Here is a 14,751-nt window from a genome sequence, read left to right on the forward strand (position 1 = left end):
TTTTGGTACAATGACTCTGTGTGCTCTTTAAATCTTCTTTTAGTATTTCCTGGATCATTTCATTTTCTGCCCAAAGCATCCTTAAGTATTGCAACTTGAGGCTTGAATTTGTTCTTCAGTTCCTTGAGCTTAAGAAATGCTGAATGAGTTCGGTCCCTATTATTTTCTGATTCCAGCTCTTTGCACATTTCATTATAATACTTTACCTTGTCTTCCTGCGCTGCTCTTTGAAGTCTTCTTTTAAGCTCCTTAATTTCTTGATTTCTTCCCTCTGCTTTGGCTTCTCAGAGCTCCTGTGCAATATTTAGAGTCTCTTATGACTTCCAATTTGGTCTTCCTGCTCTGTCTTTATTATGACCTTTTGCACTCTTCTTGGATGATATTCTTAACATTCTCCCACAGCTCATCTGATCTTTGCTCATTAGAGTTCAAGGCCTCAAACCTGTTCCTGAGATGGATTTGAAATTCACGTGGGATAGACTCAAGGTCATATTTTGGTTCCTGGAGATTTTACTTAATTTTCCTTAGCTTCATCTTGAACTTGCATATGAATAGTTGGTGCTCTGTTCCACAATCAGCACCTGTCTTAGTTTTCAAAGTTGATATTTAGCTTCTCCAGCAGTTCTATCCACAGATGTAATCATTCTGATTCCTATGCATATCATCAGTTGCAATCAATGTGTATAGCCTGCATTTATATATCATATAAAAATTTTTTCAATTAATAAATTGTTGATTGTGCAAAATTCTAGCACTCTATCTCCAGCTTTATTTCTGTCACCAAGTCCATGTTTTCCAACTACTGATCCTTTTTCTCTGTTCCCAACTTTTGCATTGCAGTCACTCATTATTATTAATGCATCTTGACTGCATGTTTGATCAATCTCTGACTGCAGAAGTTGTTAGTGAATATGAGGAGAAATGTAGCATTAGGATTGGAGGTAGACTCATCAACAATATGAGCCAATTGGCAGCATCATGATAGATAGTGAAGAGATTGAGATTGTTCACAGCTTTAGTTTGCTTGGCTTCACAATCAACACTGTTGGCACTGGCAGCCAGGAAATTAAAAGGTATATTACATTGGGAAAGTGTGCTGTCAGAAATCGCTCCAAAGTACTGAAGAGCAATGATGTCAGTCTGAAGACTAAGGTGCACCTGATACAGGCCATGGTCTTTGCAATCACATCAGAGAGTTGGACAATGACTGGGGATGACAGAAGGAGAATTGATGCATTTGAGCTGTAGTGTTGGAGGAGAGTATTGAATATACCATGTACTGCTGAGAAAACAAACAGATTCATCCTAGAGAGGGTTAAATCAGGCTGCTCCTTGGAGGCAAGGATTCTGAGGCTTCATCTGACATACTTGGACATGTTGCAAGGAGGAACTAGTCCTTGGAAAAGGACATCATGCTTGGGAGGTTGAAGGGACAGCACAGGAGAGGAAGATCCTCTATGAAGTAGATTGATTCAGGGACTTGGGTAAGCAGGGTGGGTGTATCGGAGACAGTGAGATTGGCACAGGACAGAGCAGGGCTTATGGCTATTGTATATAAGGTCACTATCAGTTGCAAGCAACTCAATGGCACATAAAAAAAAACAACAACATTGCTCAGAGTTAGGAGGACCTGAATGTGAATGAGTTTTGTAAAGTAAAAAGCAGTATAAATACTTTAAGGTTTATTATAATTTGCACAAGCTAATTAAACTTTGTTATTATATAACAATAAAATTAATTTGCACTAGTACATAACAACAACACAACATAATAATGGTAACAATTCTCTAGTAGTTCAACAGATTTTGCCCAGAAAAGGACATGAAATATTTGTTCCCATTCTCAAAAAAGGTGCTCCAAGAGAACGTGAAAACCATATCAATATTGTCAAACAATATTGTTACTAGCATAATGTCAATAAAATCTTGCTGAAGATTATTTTCTTAATGCTAGAATAGTTTATTGACAGATAATTATCAGAGATTCATATTGGATATAGAAGACGCTGTGGCACCAGGGATACCCTTGTTGATGTCAGATGGATCTGGACTGAAAGTATCAAAAAGATGTCTACTCGTTTATTTATTGACTATGCAAAGACATTTGATTGTGTAGATCATAAAAAATGTGGACAAAATTAAAAGTAAGGATCTCAGAACCTTTAACTGTGATCATGTGAAATTTATATCTAGATCAGGAAGGTATTGTTTGAACAGAGCAAGGAAACACTGCTTACTAAAAAACAACAACAAAAAACCCAACAACCAAGAAATATGTGCATCAGGGATGACTTTATGAAGAAGAATGTGGCATCAGCATCGGAGGAAGATACAACCTTTCCTGCTGAAAGTGAGGAGGATTTGAAGTTCTTGATGCAAAAAAAAAAAAAAAATCAAGGACTATAGCCTCCAATATGGATTACATCTCAACATCAAGAAAACAAAGTTCTCATGAACGACCAATAGACAACGTATGAAAAAAAAGAGAGAAATTGGGTCAATAATTTAATCTTAGTTGGATACACAATCAACAACCTTGCTACGCTTGAAATCAAAAGACATGTTGCCCTGAGAACGTCTGCAGTCAGGGACCTCTCAAAAGGGCTAAAGAGCAAGGATATCAGTTGAATAAGATGTGCCTGTTCCAAGCCTTTTCAAGTACTTGTCACACATCTAAGAGTTCAATAGTGAATAAAGATGACAGAAAAATACTAGATGTTTTGGAGTTGTCATGCTGGAGAAAGGCACTAAATATCTCATGAACTGCCAAGACAATCAACAGACATGTCTTGGAGAGAGTGCAGCCAGGATGCTCCTTAGAGGAAAGGATGGTAAAGCTTCATCTCACATACTTGGTGTATATTGTTAGAAGTATCTAGTCTTTCAAGAAAGACGTTGTCCTTAGAAAAGCAGAAGGTCGGGAAAGGAATGGAAGATACTCAATGAGATGGATTGCCACCGTGACTGTGTAGACTCTATAGTGTGGTGGAGATGATGGGTGTGGTCAAAGTTCAGATCTGATACCCATAGGGCCTCAGAGTCACTGAGTCATAACTAATAGCAACTACATCTTTTAATAAGGAATGCAAGTTGCTAATTCACACCAGATTGTCCTGTTGCCTTCCGATAGCTCAGAGGCATTCTCTCTTACTAGAAAAGTGTTGAACATACTTATAAATAATTTTTAGCACACACACAAAAAAAGAGAAAACCAAAACACAGTCAAAAGGTCAGACAGCCTGCTGGTGGCCACCTCAGTCAGTAACCTAGCACTTAACTATCTGGGTCATCTAGAGACTCTTAGCGTATCAATGCTCTTACATGAACAAATGGTTTCATCTACTTTGTATTTGTTCTCTACAATAATATATGATGGAGACAGGATCAGAATAATTATTCTCATGATACAGATGATTAAATTAAGGTTTAAGAGCTTTCAGGATATGCCACTGTTGCCTGTAGTGAGGTTCATCTCCCAAATAAACTCTTAGGGCTCCAGCCATGACCACCATCACCTTTTTCCACACCAGGCTTGACCTTATCTGAACCCTGGAACAAGTGGCAGGTACCTATCTCGCCAGGGATCCAGTGCTTCCCTGGGAAACATTGAGGCAGCAGCTTTACTTACATCTGTTTCAATGACTGTCAAATAGAATAAATGAAGCTTTAATTTACCTCTAGTATATATTTCTGACTGCATGTTCAATGACCTTCAATAAACTGTAGTTGTTGTTCTTGTTGTTGTTTTTAGTGCCATCAAGCCAAATATGACTCATAGTGACCCTATTAAAAACAGATATGAACCCTGTCCTATTCTGTAGTAGCCTCACGATTTCTGATGACACATTCAAGCCCATTGTTAAGAGTCACTTTGTCAATCTATCTGGTTGAGGGTCTTCCTATCTTTCACTGTCCTTCCATCTTTCCAAGCATGATGTTCCTTTCCAAGGACTAGCCTCTCCTAGCAACATGCCTATAGTGTGTGAGATGAAGTTTTATCATCTTTGCTTCCAAAAAGCTCTTTGGCTACACTTTCTCCAAAATATATTTGTTTGTTCTTTTGACAGCCCATGGGTATTCAATTCTCTTCTCCAATAGCACAGGTCAAAGGCATCAATTCTCTTTCTGTCATCCTTGGTCATTGTTCAGCTCTTAGAAGCACAGCACCAGATCAGAGAATCAATGGCCTGAACCAGACACACCTTAATCCTCAAACTGACATCAGCCCAGTTATTCCTAATTGGGGGGGGGGATTAAGATTAGAAATAGGAAACTAAAACAAAGTGGCAATAATAAGTCTTTGCCTTCAGGACCAATACAGAAAACTCAGAGCCCCATGATTACTGTGGGCATCTATATCTGCACCTCTTCTTAAAGGTTACAATGCTACTGGTTCCTTTATCTTGGCTCCCAAGCCACCATTCTCCGGAACCAGAATCCCTTCAGTCACTCACAGGGGCAGAGAGGAATGAGAAACTTGGATAAAGATGCTTTAGCACGTTCAACTTGAGAAAAAGAAGGCAGAATGAAAATATCTTTCTGTGCCTTGATTTTTTCATTTTTAATAATTTTGTTGCTGTGTTGTTAGATCCATCAAGTGGACTATGACTCATAGTGATCTTTTGAACAACAAATGAAAATATTGCCCACTGCTATGCCATTCTCATGATCTCGATAATTCTCAAGTCCATTGTTGCAGATACTGGGCAAATCCATCTCACTGAAGGTCTTCTCTCCTAATAATAATAAGTTAATATTTATCAAGAAATAACTAGATGCCAGATACTGTTTAAGTGCTTTGCATATATTAACTCATTTAAAATTCACATCAAGTGAAGTGGGTGATATTTTATCACCCTCTTATAAATGATGAACTGCAATTCCAAGAGATAAAACACTTAACTCAAGAAATGCTAGGCAGCACCCAGGAGCAATGATTTTGTAAATCACTATCTAACTTGAGGACTACAGAACATAATGATAAGTGAACTCAGTCCCGTGAGGACAAATACTGCATAAGACCATTATTGTTGAATGTGTATAGGGATCCAAGAGGAGGCAGGTGGGAGCAGTGTGGTGAGGCTGGGGGGAGGGGAGTTAATCATAGGGTCATATAATTTGGTGGGTGGAGGGAGGGGTGGGTAAAGGGAATGAGAAAGATGCAGTGTGAAAACAATCTAGATAAACATTGAAAGTAAACCAGTACAAAATAAAAATTGTATTTAAAAAAGACAAGAAAGAAATAGTGTTTCTAGAAGATCTAATTCCAGAATGCATCCTTGTAACTGTTAAACCATACAACATGTAGACCAATACCCTCAAACAAAACTTTCTGCACTGATAGAAATATTCTGTTTTGTCTAATATAGTAGCAATTAGATACATGTGGCCAATCTAATACCTAGTCATTAACCATATGTGGCTATTGAGATCTTAAAATATGAGCAGTGCAACCACAGAACTGAATCTTTCATTTTATTTCATTATAATTGATTTTTCACTTAAAAAGCCACATGTAGCTGGTAGCAATGGACTATATACTGCATAGTCTGAGACAACAAAATATAGACTCTCAATGTCATCAGTTCAACTCACAGCATAGTGACTCTACAGAGCAGATGTAGAAATGCCCCCCTGGGATATATAAGGTGATAATCTCTGCAGAGGCAGACTGCCACATCTTTCTTCTAGGAGATGCTGGTGAGTTTGAACCAATGACCTTTCACTTAGCAGCCTCGCTGTATGGTCACTGCCAACAAGGACTCCTCAAAAGGCAGACAGCAACACTATTCAACTTAGGACTTTAAAGCTCCAGGGAGCTAAATGTTTCTAAATTTCTCTGCAGTGTTAATTGCTGTTGAGTTGGCTTAAAATCATAGCAATCTTCTAGGCAACAGAACAAAATGTTTCTTAGTCTACATAATCTAGAATATGTTTGATTTAGCCCATCACTGCAGCCACCTTGTCAACTTATCTGAGGGAGAGTGTCCATCACTTTCACTGACCAGACGATGTCTTCTTCTAGTGATTGATCTTTCCCAACTGGCATGTAATAGGTGCTCAATCTATGTGAGTTGTTTTATTGAAAAGTAAATTCATGGATATGTGTTTACAATTCATTTGGCAGCAAAATCTAAAATTTAGCCTGACCTGAAATAATTTGATGGCATAACCTGACTAGAAGAGACTGCATGTTACTATGTTTATTCATCCTACTTAATATGACTATTTACACATTTTAGTGCAGAAATATGAACAGGTTTGATTATAGGTGCTTCCCTAGACCCAGAGGGGGTATGACATAAAATGTAACATATATATATATACATAATATTGCCTAGCTCAAATCCCAAGCATTCAAATTGCATCTCCTAAGGTTTCAAATCACAGACCCACATTTGCATTTCTGAATCAGGCTAGCTATGACGGACAGGAGAAAGGAGGGCAGGGCCTGACCTGGAGACCTAAGTGTTGCCCGGTTTTGCTGTTGGAGAGGAAAGAACTCCCTCCAGACAAACAGGAGCAGAGGTGGGGGCTCGCAGGGAGTGATGATGCAGCCACAGCACCAGCGGATCTCTTCCCGGGACAGCCGTGTTCCTACCATTGCTTTATGAATCTGTTCACTAAATTTATTTAGATCCTCCTGCAGGAAATGGGACATGATGGTCTTATTTATTGAGTGAGTTATTATAGACACTCTTCAGGGACTCCAGGCTGGTACTGCACAGAGCTAATTGCTCCCCCTAACTCCTGGATGGAATCAGTGTCTACCCCTTTCTCCTTCCCTTATTCCCGCTCTACTCCCACATTCCAGAACATAAGAGATTTGGGGGGGAAAAAGGAATGTACTTTCCAACTATGTCTTGCATACTGCCAGCTGGCCCCAGTACCTGGAATATCCTTTTCTGGCTTTAACCTTGAATGTTATCCTATGGAGATTTCAATGTGAAAGGCGTAATGAGGTAACATCTGCATTTCCTAGCTGTGTGACGTGGGCAGATCACTTTGACTCTCTGAGGCACAATTAGATAAACAGATCCCTGTCATTGACTTGACTCCCACACGTGGACACCTTACAGACAGCAGAGCAAAGCATTTCACAGCATTGCGTCATCCTAAGTACCTCATCTGAGATCACCATTATGACTGAGCCACAGTCCACTCACTCGTAATAAGAAGCAAGTCATAAGTCCATTTTAAAAGTTTCTTTAGGAATAAAAAATTCACCTCAGAGTGTCTGAGCAAAGGCATGGACCACTGTGAAGCACTAACTGAGTGGTGATTGGTGGAGCTAAGTCACCTCTCAAAGGATCTTATTCGCATACAAACGTAGTCACCAATTCTAATCCTAGTGGAGAGGAAGCTAGTGGCTTTGGAATAAATCTGGCCTGCATTCTAACCCCCACTTGGGGATCTTACTCAATTTCTGTAACTTCCGTGAGCCTTAGTTTTCTCTCCTCAAGAATATGAACACCTAACGCTTAAAAGAATCAAACAGCATATCCAGAGAGTCCTGCACTAGGTCTGGCCATCTTTCTTTCTCCCTTGCCTACCTTTCCCTGGAGCCTTTGGGCATCGTCCATCGGGAGCTGCTTGAGCATCTCTGGTGGTTCTAATCCAAGGGCTCTGAGGAAGTAAGACAGCCACTCCCTTTCTATGTAATTAGCAGCCTCAGACACCCAACGCAGAGTCAGCTAAGAGTTGGTTCCGACTTGAGAGTAATGAGAGAGGAAAAAGTGACCCTGCCCTTTGACTAACAGGCCGGTGGCACACACGCACACACATATACGCAAGCCGTGACACTTTTTCCTTATAACTTCAGCTCTCTAATATTTCCTAAGTAGGAACAATGGAACTTGATACCAAAATCAATGAAGAAGAGTCACGTGGCCCTTCCTAATGAAAATCTAAAGCGATGATGCCATAGCCTGCAGCCGTATCAGGGGAGGCCTTGGCGGAAGAAGCGGCAATGGAAGTGTGCGCCTTTCACAGTCATCTTCTTCTGAGAAGCAGGAGCCAGACAAAGTTGGCCTCCGTCTTTAATGATGGGATATAATTCCAATTTCACAACTTAATTATGACTGGATGAAAAGGACAGCGTGAAAAACTAGGTGTAGAGTAGGGAGTTTCATCTCGTTAGGTTCACTGACACCTCATTAGGGACTTTGAAAAACATTCTGCTTCCAGGCAATTTTGCTACTATTTCGATTTTTTTCCCCCACGTTTATCTGGCTCCATTTATTTGACTTGACACAAGTAAGAAAATCGGATCTTTGATTTTTATTTTTTTTCCAGCTCATCAACTAGTTCCTCTCGCTCCCCACTTCCACTAGCAAGATTCTTTGTCAGGTTATGATCATCAACACCAGAGGATCAGGGTTCCTGGAGCAGCCTTCCAAAACGAAAACAAAGCTAAATCAAACAAAACCTAAGCTGACTCATGGCATATCCCCGCTTCAAGCTTTGACTGTTCCCTGCCACCTAGAGAATTAAGTCCTAACACAACAGCATAGGGCTGAGCTACTTTCTACTTTTCAGACCACTTCTAAAATGTCTACTTAAGTTGTAACAGAATTACTCAACCTTCCCTTAGGCCCACCATCAAGTATCTGTCTGTGCAATGATTCCAACTTCTTTATCCATTTTCTATGAAAACATGAGCTGCTGTTAGGTGATACTGAGTCACCTGTACTCACAGTGATGCTATGAACAGACTGAAACTTCGCCTTAGCCCACGCCATCTTCACAATCTCTGTCATGCTCAAATGCATTGTTACAGTCTCTGTGCCAGCCTATCTTGTTAAAGGTCTCCCTATTTTAGCTCACCCTCTACCTTTCCAAGGCAAACATTGCTGTTCTGTGTCATTGAATCACCTGCGACTCACAGCGACCCTATGCACAATAGCTCTGAACCCCACTCTACCCTGAGTCAGTCTCACTTTCTACCCCCATTCACCTCAGTTACTGAGTCTATACGTCTCCTGTAACATCTTGTGTTGTCCCTCCATCCTTCCAAGCATGATGTCCTTCACCAAGGACTGTCCCCTCATTTTTTTTTTTTATGTTATACCTGGTTTACTTTTAGAGTTCATATACACTGTTTTTCAGACCACATCTTTCCCATTTCCTTAACCCATCCCTTCCTCCCCCCATCAAATTGTGAGACCTTATGACTATGCCCCCCCCCCATCTTCACCCCTGTGTGTCCTCTCTCCCCACCTTGGCTCCTCATACACCTTTTACTAGTTATCTATTTCTACAATTATGGTCTTATACAGTATTTGTCCTTATGGGACTGAGTTAATTCACTCAGCATAATGCTCTCCAGTCCTCCCCAAGTCAGGTGTGATTTATAAAATCATTGTTCCTGCATGCTGCATAGTATTCCATCATGTGAATATATCATAATTTCTCAATCCATTTGACTGTGGCTGGACATTTGTTCTCTTTCTACATTCCTGCGATGGTAAATAACACTGCTATGAACATTGGTGTACAAGTCTCCATGTGTGCCTCAGTTCTCCTTTTCTCAGGGTATATTCTAAGCAGTGGAATAGCTGAATCATATGGGATTTCTATGTTCACCTTTCTGAGGAAATGCCATTTTACAATTGTACCAACAGTGTATAAGAGTTCCTATCTCTCCACATCCTCTCCAGCATTTATTACTTGCTGTCCTGTTAAACTTTGCCACTGACTGTTCCCTCTTAACAACATACCCAAAGTATGTGAAACACAGCTTCAAAATCCTTGCCTTCAAGGAGCTAGTTGGCTTTAACTTCTCCAGGACAAGCCTATTAGTAGTTGATGATATGTTCAGTACTCTTCTCCAGCACCACAACTTAAAGGCTTATTTCTATGCTTCTTCTGTTATCTTTGGTAATTGTCCAGCTCTCTGACACATAGCAAGAAATTGAGAAGACCATGGCCTGGATCAGGTGCACTTTAGTCTCCAGACTGACATCATTGTTGTTTACCACTCTGGAGAGGTCCGTGACACCAGATGTTCCCAATGCAACTCATATTCTGATTTCCTGGCTGCTGGTGCCAAGAGTATTGATTGTGGAGCTAAGCAAGTGGAAATGATTAACAATTTTAATCTCTTCTCCATCTATCATGGTGCTGCTAATTGGCCCTGTGGTAAGCATCTTTGTCTTCTTGATGTTGAGTTTCAGTTCATGTGGAAGACTATATAGTCCTTGACCTTTTGCAGCAAAAGCTTCAGTTCCTCCTCAGTTAGGGCAAGCAAGGTTGTGTTATCTGCATTATCCCTAAAGTTTTAATTCAGAGATTAAATTCTCTGTTAATACTGGTTTTCTTTTGCATATCCCACCCCTCAGTCTTTCTTTACACTGCCAGAGCATTAATTCTAAATATCCTGCCTTGATCTATTAAATCAAAAGAGAAAAATTTTCTCAAACTCATTGCTGTCAAGGTGGAACTTACTCATAATAGTTGATCCTCCAGCATGTTTTCAGAGGCTGTAAATCACAAGAGGAAATTTCCCATTTTTCTTCTGCAGAGCAACCAATGTATTAGAACCATCCACTTCTGCCCTGCACTTTTTTACATGGACCAAATTAGAAGATGTATATCGAAAAATACTTTATAAATCACAAAGTGTTATAACAGCTAGTTATTGACAACAGGACTTTCACCACTCATCTGTCAGTTGGTTGAATTTCCGTAACTTACGTATTGCTGTGATCCGGTAAGCATTGTCACAGGTATTTCTAATACCTGCAGCCTCACCTATGGTGGAAAGTCTCAATAGAATTTCCAGACTAAGGTAAAGTCCAAGGAAAAGCATGATGACCTGCTTCTGAAAACTAGTGAGTGAAAACCCTGTAGGGGTAAGAACTGGAGATAAACCCCGTGTGTTTGATGCATACCAGTGTCTGTTGTGTTGCTCGCTAGGTCTCCGTGGATTAGAACTACGAAGAACAGCATGGAGAAGTTGCTGCGGTGGCGTGATCTGCAGGGTGTTGGGCCACTAACCCAAAGGCCATGCATCTTCAGGGGTCTGAATTCACAGTGCCTCTGGGGGGCATTTTCCTCTCATTAAAATTTGCAGTTTCAGAAACCCTGAAGGTGAGCATCAGTCAGAATTAACAAAATGGCAGAGAGTTTTGAGTTTTGAAGAGTAAAGTTTATTCTCACACATGGACCTTCTGTTGTAAAAGGAGTGAAGTTACTCCATGGTAGAGAATGGACTTTGAGGACAACAAATAAGTCCATTGTTTACTTACTGTCCAGGTGATTTTGCCTATGTACATAACCTCTGAGTTTCAGCTTCTGTTCTCCAAGAGGGGGATAATAAGATTTCTGTGGTAATTGTTGCAGATTACTGTTTTTGAAAGCTAGAGAAAGAAATCAATGATAAGTCACTGTATACCAATTTAAATATTATACTATGTAAAACAAATGGCATTGACAGCATCAAAGAAAGAGTAAATTTTACCAAGAAGCTGTTTTGGGGCACGCTTTCTTATGTTCCTCCTCCACCTAAGAACATTTTTAAAACCAGAGCCACAAAGAGAATGATAAACTGTAACAGGCTTTCCCAAGCAAAAGCAATTGGTTGTAGGAGGTAGAGGTGAGTAGAGAGATGAATAATAGCTAAGTAGGTCAAAAGAAAAGTATTTTGGGAGCTCTCTTGTTCTTTTATCAAAATGGAAACGTTTACTTTGACAAAGCTCTCGGGTTTTAAGCAGCCTTGTAATTTGCCCTCTATAGAAGATATAGTTCGTCTTTGTTCTTTGAAATCATTTGGTGTTGAGTGACAAGAGCTGGGTAGAGTCACTGGGTATTTAGCATCTCTGGTCCTCGACTCCCCATCTGGAAACTGGGGATTTGACTAGGCAATTTCTTACATCTCTCTGGCTTATCAATGTCTTACTCAGTTTATGCTTGAGTTCTATGCCAAATAAAAGAAAAATAAAATATTTTCTATATTTTCTGCCAAATAAAAAAGTGAGAGAGGGGCATTTGGAGGATCTAGGCAGAACTAGGCTCAGTTTGCAACCAAATATTTCAGAGGAAGATGGAGGACTCACAAATTCCAAAGCCACACTGTGTGTCATGTATGGGGCTAGCTTTCTAACAATCACGACTTCTAACCACACATCAGCCCTGTGAAGTGCTAGCACGTAGGGTGTGAGAACTGTCTTCATGCCCAAGTCCAGAGCCACTTGAGAGATCCACACAAAAGTCAGTCATCAACTTGCAGCTTTGTAAAGCCTTGCTAAAACCTGTGACCAGAACAAAGCCTCCTCCAATGTTTCCCTTTCCTGAGATGTTGGAAGAGCATCACTCTATGTCAAGCTCTGCTACATGAAAGCAAGTAAATAATACATGTGACCTATAGTCACTCAGATCAAAAAACAAAATCCCAGACAGGGGAAACACATTGAGACATTCCCCTCCTTCAGATTAATAAGCAAATAAATGCAAGGAGGAGAGAGAGACAGAGACAGAGAGAGAGAGATTGAGATATTTCCCCCCCTTTGTTGGGAATGCAGTGGAAGTTGTAGTCGCCTATGAAAATGAAGGCCAGGGTGAAGAAGAGGCAAGACTCTTTTAAACTGTCACTTAGCCACATTTACCAAAGTTCAATGGGCTCAGACAGCAGGCCCAACGTGACCCATTTAATATGAGGTATTATTGTTGTGTGGTGTTGAGTTAGAACCGACCCATACCTGACTGTTCAATTGGGTTTTCAGAGGCAGTAAATCGCATGAGAAGAGATTGACCATTCTTCTCCCTGTGTAGTACCTGGTGGATTTGAACCACATGCCCTTTGGATTGCAGCACAGCTTCTTACCATTAGGCCACCAGAGCTCCCTAGGATTTTGTATTTAGGTCTTCTAAACTTTCTCTTTCACTATACTGTGTGAAGTGCGAGTGTGGGGGAAAGAGCCTGGGGAGAGGAAGCAGAGGAGAAAAAAAAAGCACAAGACAGTAAGTGTCATGAATATCATGTGAATGGTAGAAATGACATAGACTGTTTTAAAATATGCAGTGTAAACATCTAGGTTCTCATACTAACTTGTAACTTGTCATTTTAGCTGCTGAGAATATACACATGTGTATAGATGTGTGAGTGTGTTTATATATAGACACTCCTCACTTATCAACACTGCTCGGTTCCAAAGACCAGGTCGTATGAGAAATCAATGTTACACAAAGTCAGAGGTTCTGCGCAGCTTTTGGTGCTGGTGCCCGACTCCCTGTCAGTCACCGCCAGGCACTGCCTAACAGGTATCCCCTGTGAGTTTCAGGATACTCTCGATGTGATGGGTCCTCCGTCCTCACCACACCTTCTCTGCTAATGATCCATGTGAGCGGAGAGGTTTGGTGTTGGCTGTTGCTGACCACCCGCTACCTTCTTCCGCCCACCCTGGGCAGATAAATTGTTTTTCCTCTGTCCATCTTGGCCTCACAGTCCCCAAGGCTTCCCACCTTCCCTCCACTGCCAGAATTTCCTTACTCATCTCCCTGCATCTTCAGGCTCCTGTAAAGCCTCCTGCTGTCCACATCTACAACTTTCTGTTGTCCTACATTTGTACCATACCCACTATGGCCAGACAAGAAACATCTGGACTGAATAGGAAAGGCATCCCACAGCCTATCAGTTGCCAGGCCTCTGTTATAGTGTTGGGAGAGGTTCACGGAGGGTTCCCTAGGCATGACGACAGCCCAGCGTGGAAGGAATTTAGACTATCAAAGGCATTATTCAAGAAATTTTCTGAAGTTGTTACTATGTGCCAAACAAAGATCGCTGATAAATGAGAAGTATCTCTAGAAACAAAGTCTTCTGCCATTATGGTGATTCAAACTGTTGACTACCTTCCACTGTGTGTCCAGTGTTGTAAATCTTGATGGGAAGACACTGTGCATCTTTTTTCCTGACAGAGCAGCTATTGGTTCGAACTGCCAACATTTAGGTTGGCGGCCTAATGCTTAATGTGTAAATAATACTCTGTGTGTGTGTGTGTTTATCTTGAATCATTTTGTAGTTATAAGCTTTGCATTGCACATAAAACAGCTTGAAGAGTGTAATGAATGTTACCTAATTAGACATATCTATCATCTTAGAAATGAATGTACAAAACAAAAGACAATCTTAGTTACCCATAATCATGAACATATTCAAGAATAAGCAGTTATAGCTTTAAGCAGTAACACTCTAAAAGTTACCTTAAAATATCACATGCTTCTTACAATATGTTATGCTCTTCCCAGATTTATTAAATATAGCATAAAAAATCAAGTCATCATTATCACTTACTGCACTGGGCTGTGATTCAGTAATGAATTAGGGCTACATCAAGAATCAGCAGGAGCATGAACTATGTGTCTGCATAGCTATGCTTTGCCAGAACTGGAAACATATTAGGGAGTTTGCTCCTTTGAATTTATATATTTTGATAAACTATAGGCAATGGGTTGATATTAAAACAACCAGAAAAATAATTAAGTACTAGATATTTTATTTCTGCTTACAGTTTTTCCTTGTAAGTGTATGGATATAATCCTATCACTCACAATGTTGTACTTCAAGATGGACCTAGAAATTTCTTTTTTGACTATAAAAACAACTCCTTTTTTCTCACCTTTTCATCTCCAGAATAATATATCATATGATCATCTGACTCGAAATGCCCCATGCCAGTCCATCTCATCTCTCCAATGCCTAGTATGTCAATATTTATGCGTTCCATTTCTTTCTTAACAATTTCTAATTTTCCTA

The sequence above is a fragment of the Elephantulus edwardii genome, unplaced genomic scaffold (assembly GCF_000299155.1).
Source record: "Elephantulus edwardii isolate Elephantulus edwardi_28Jun2011 unplaced genomic scaffold, EleEdw1.0 scaffold00005, whole genome shotgun sequence".
Classification (NCBI taxonomy): domain Eukaryota; kingdom Metazoa; phylum Chordata; class Mammalia; order Macroscelidea; family Macroscelididae; genus Elephantulus; species Elephantulus edwardii.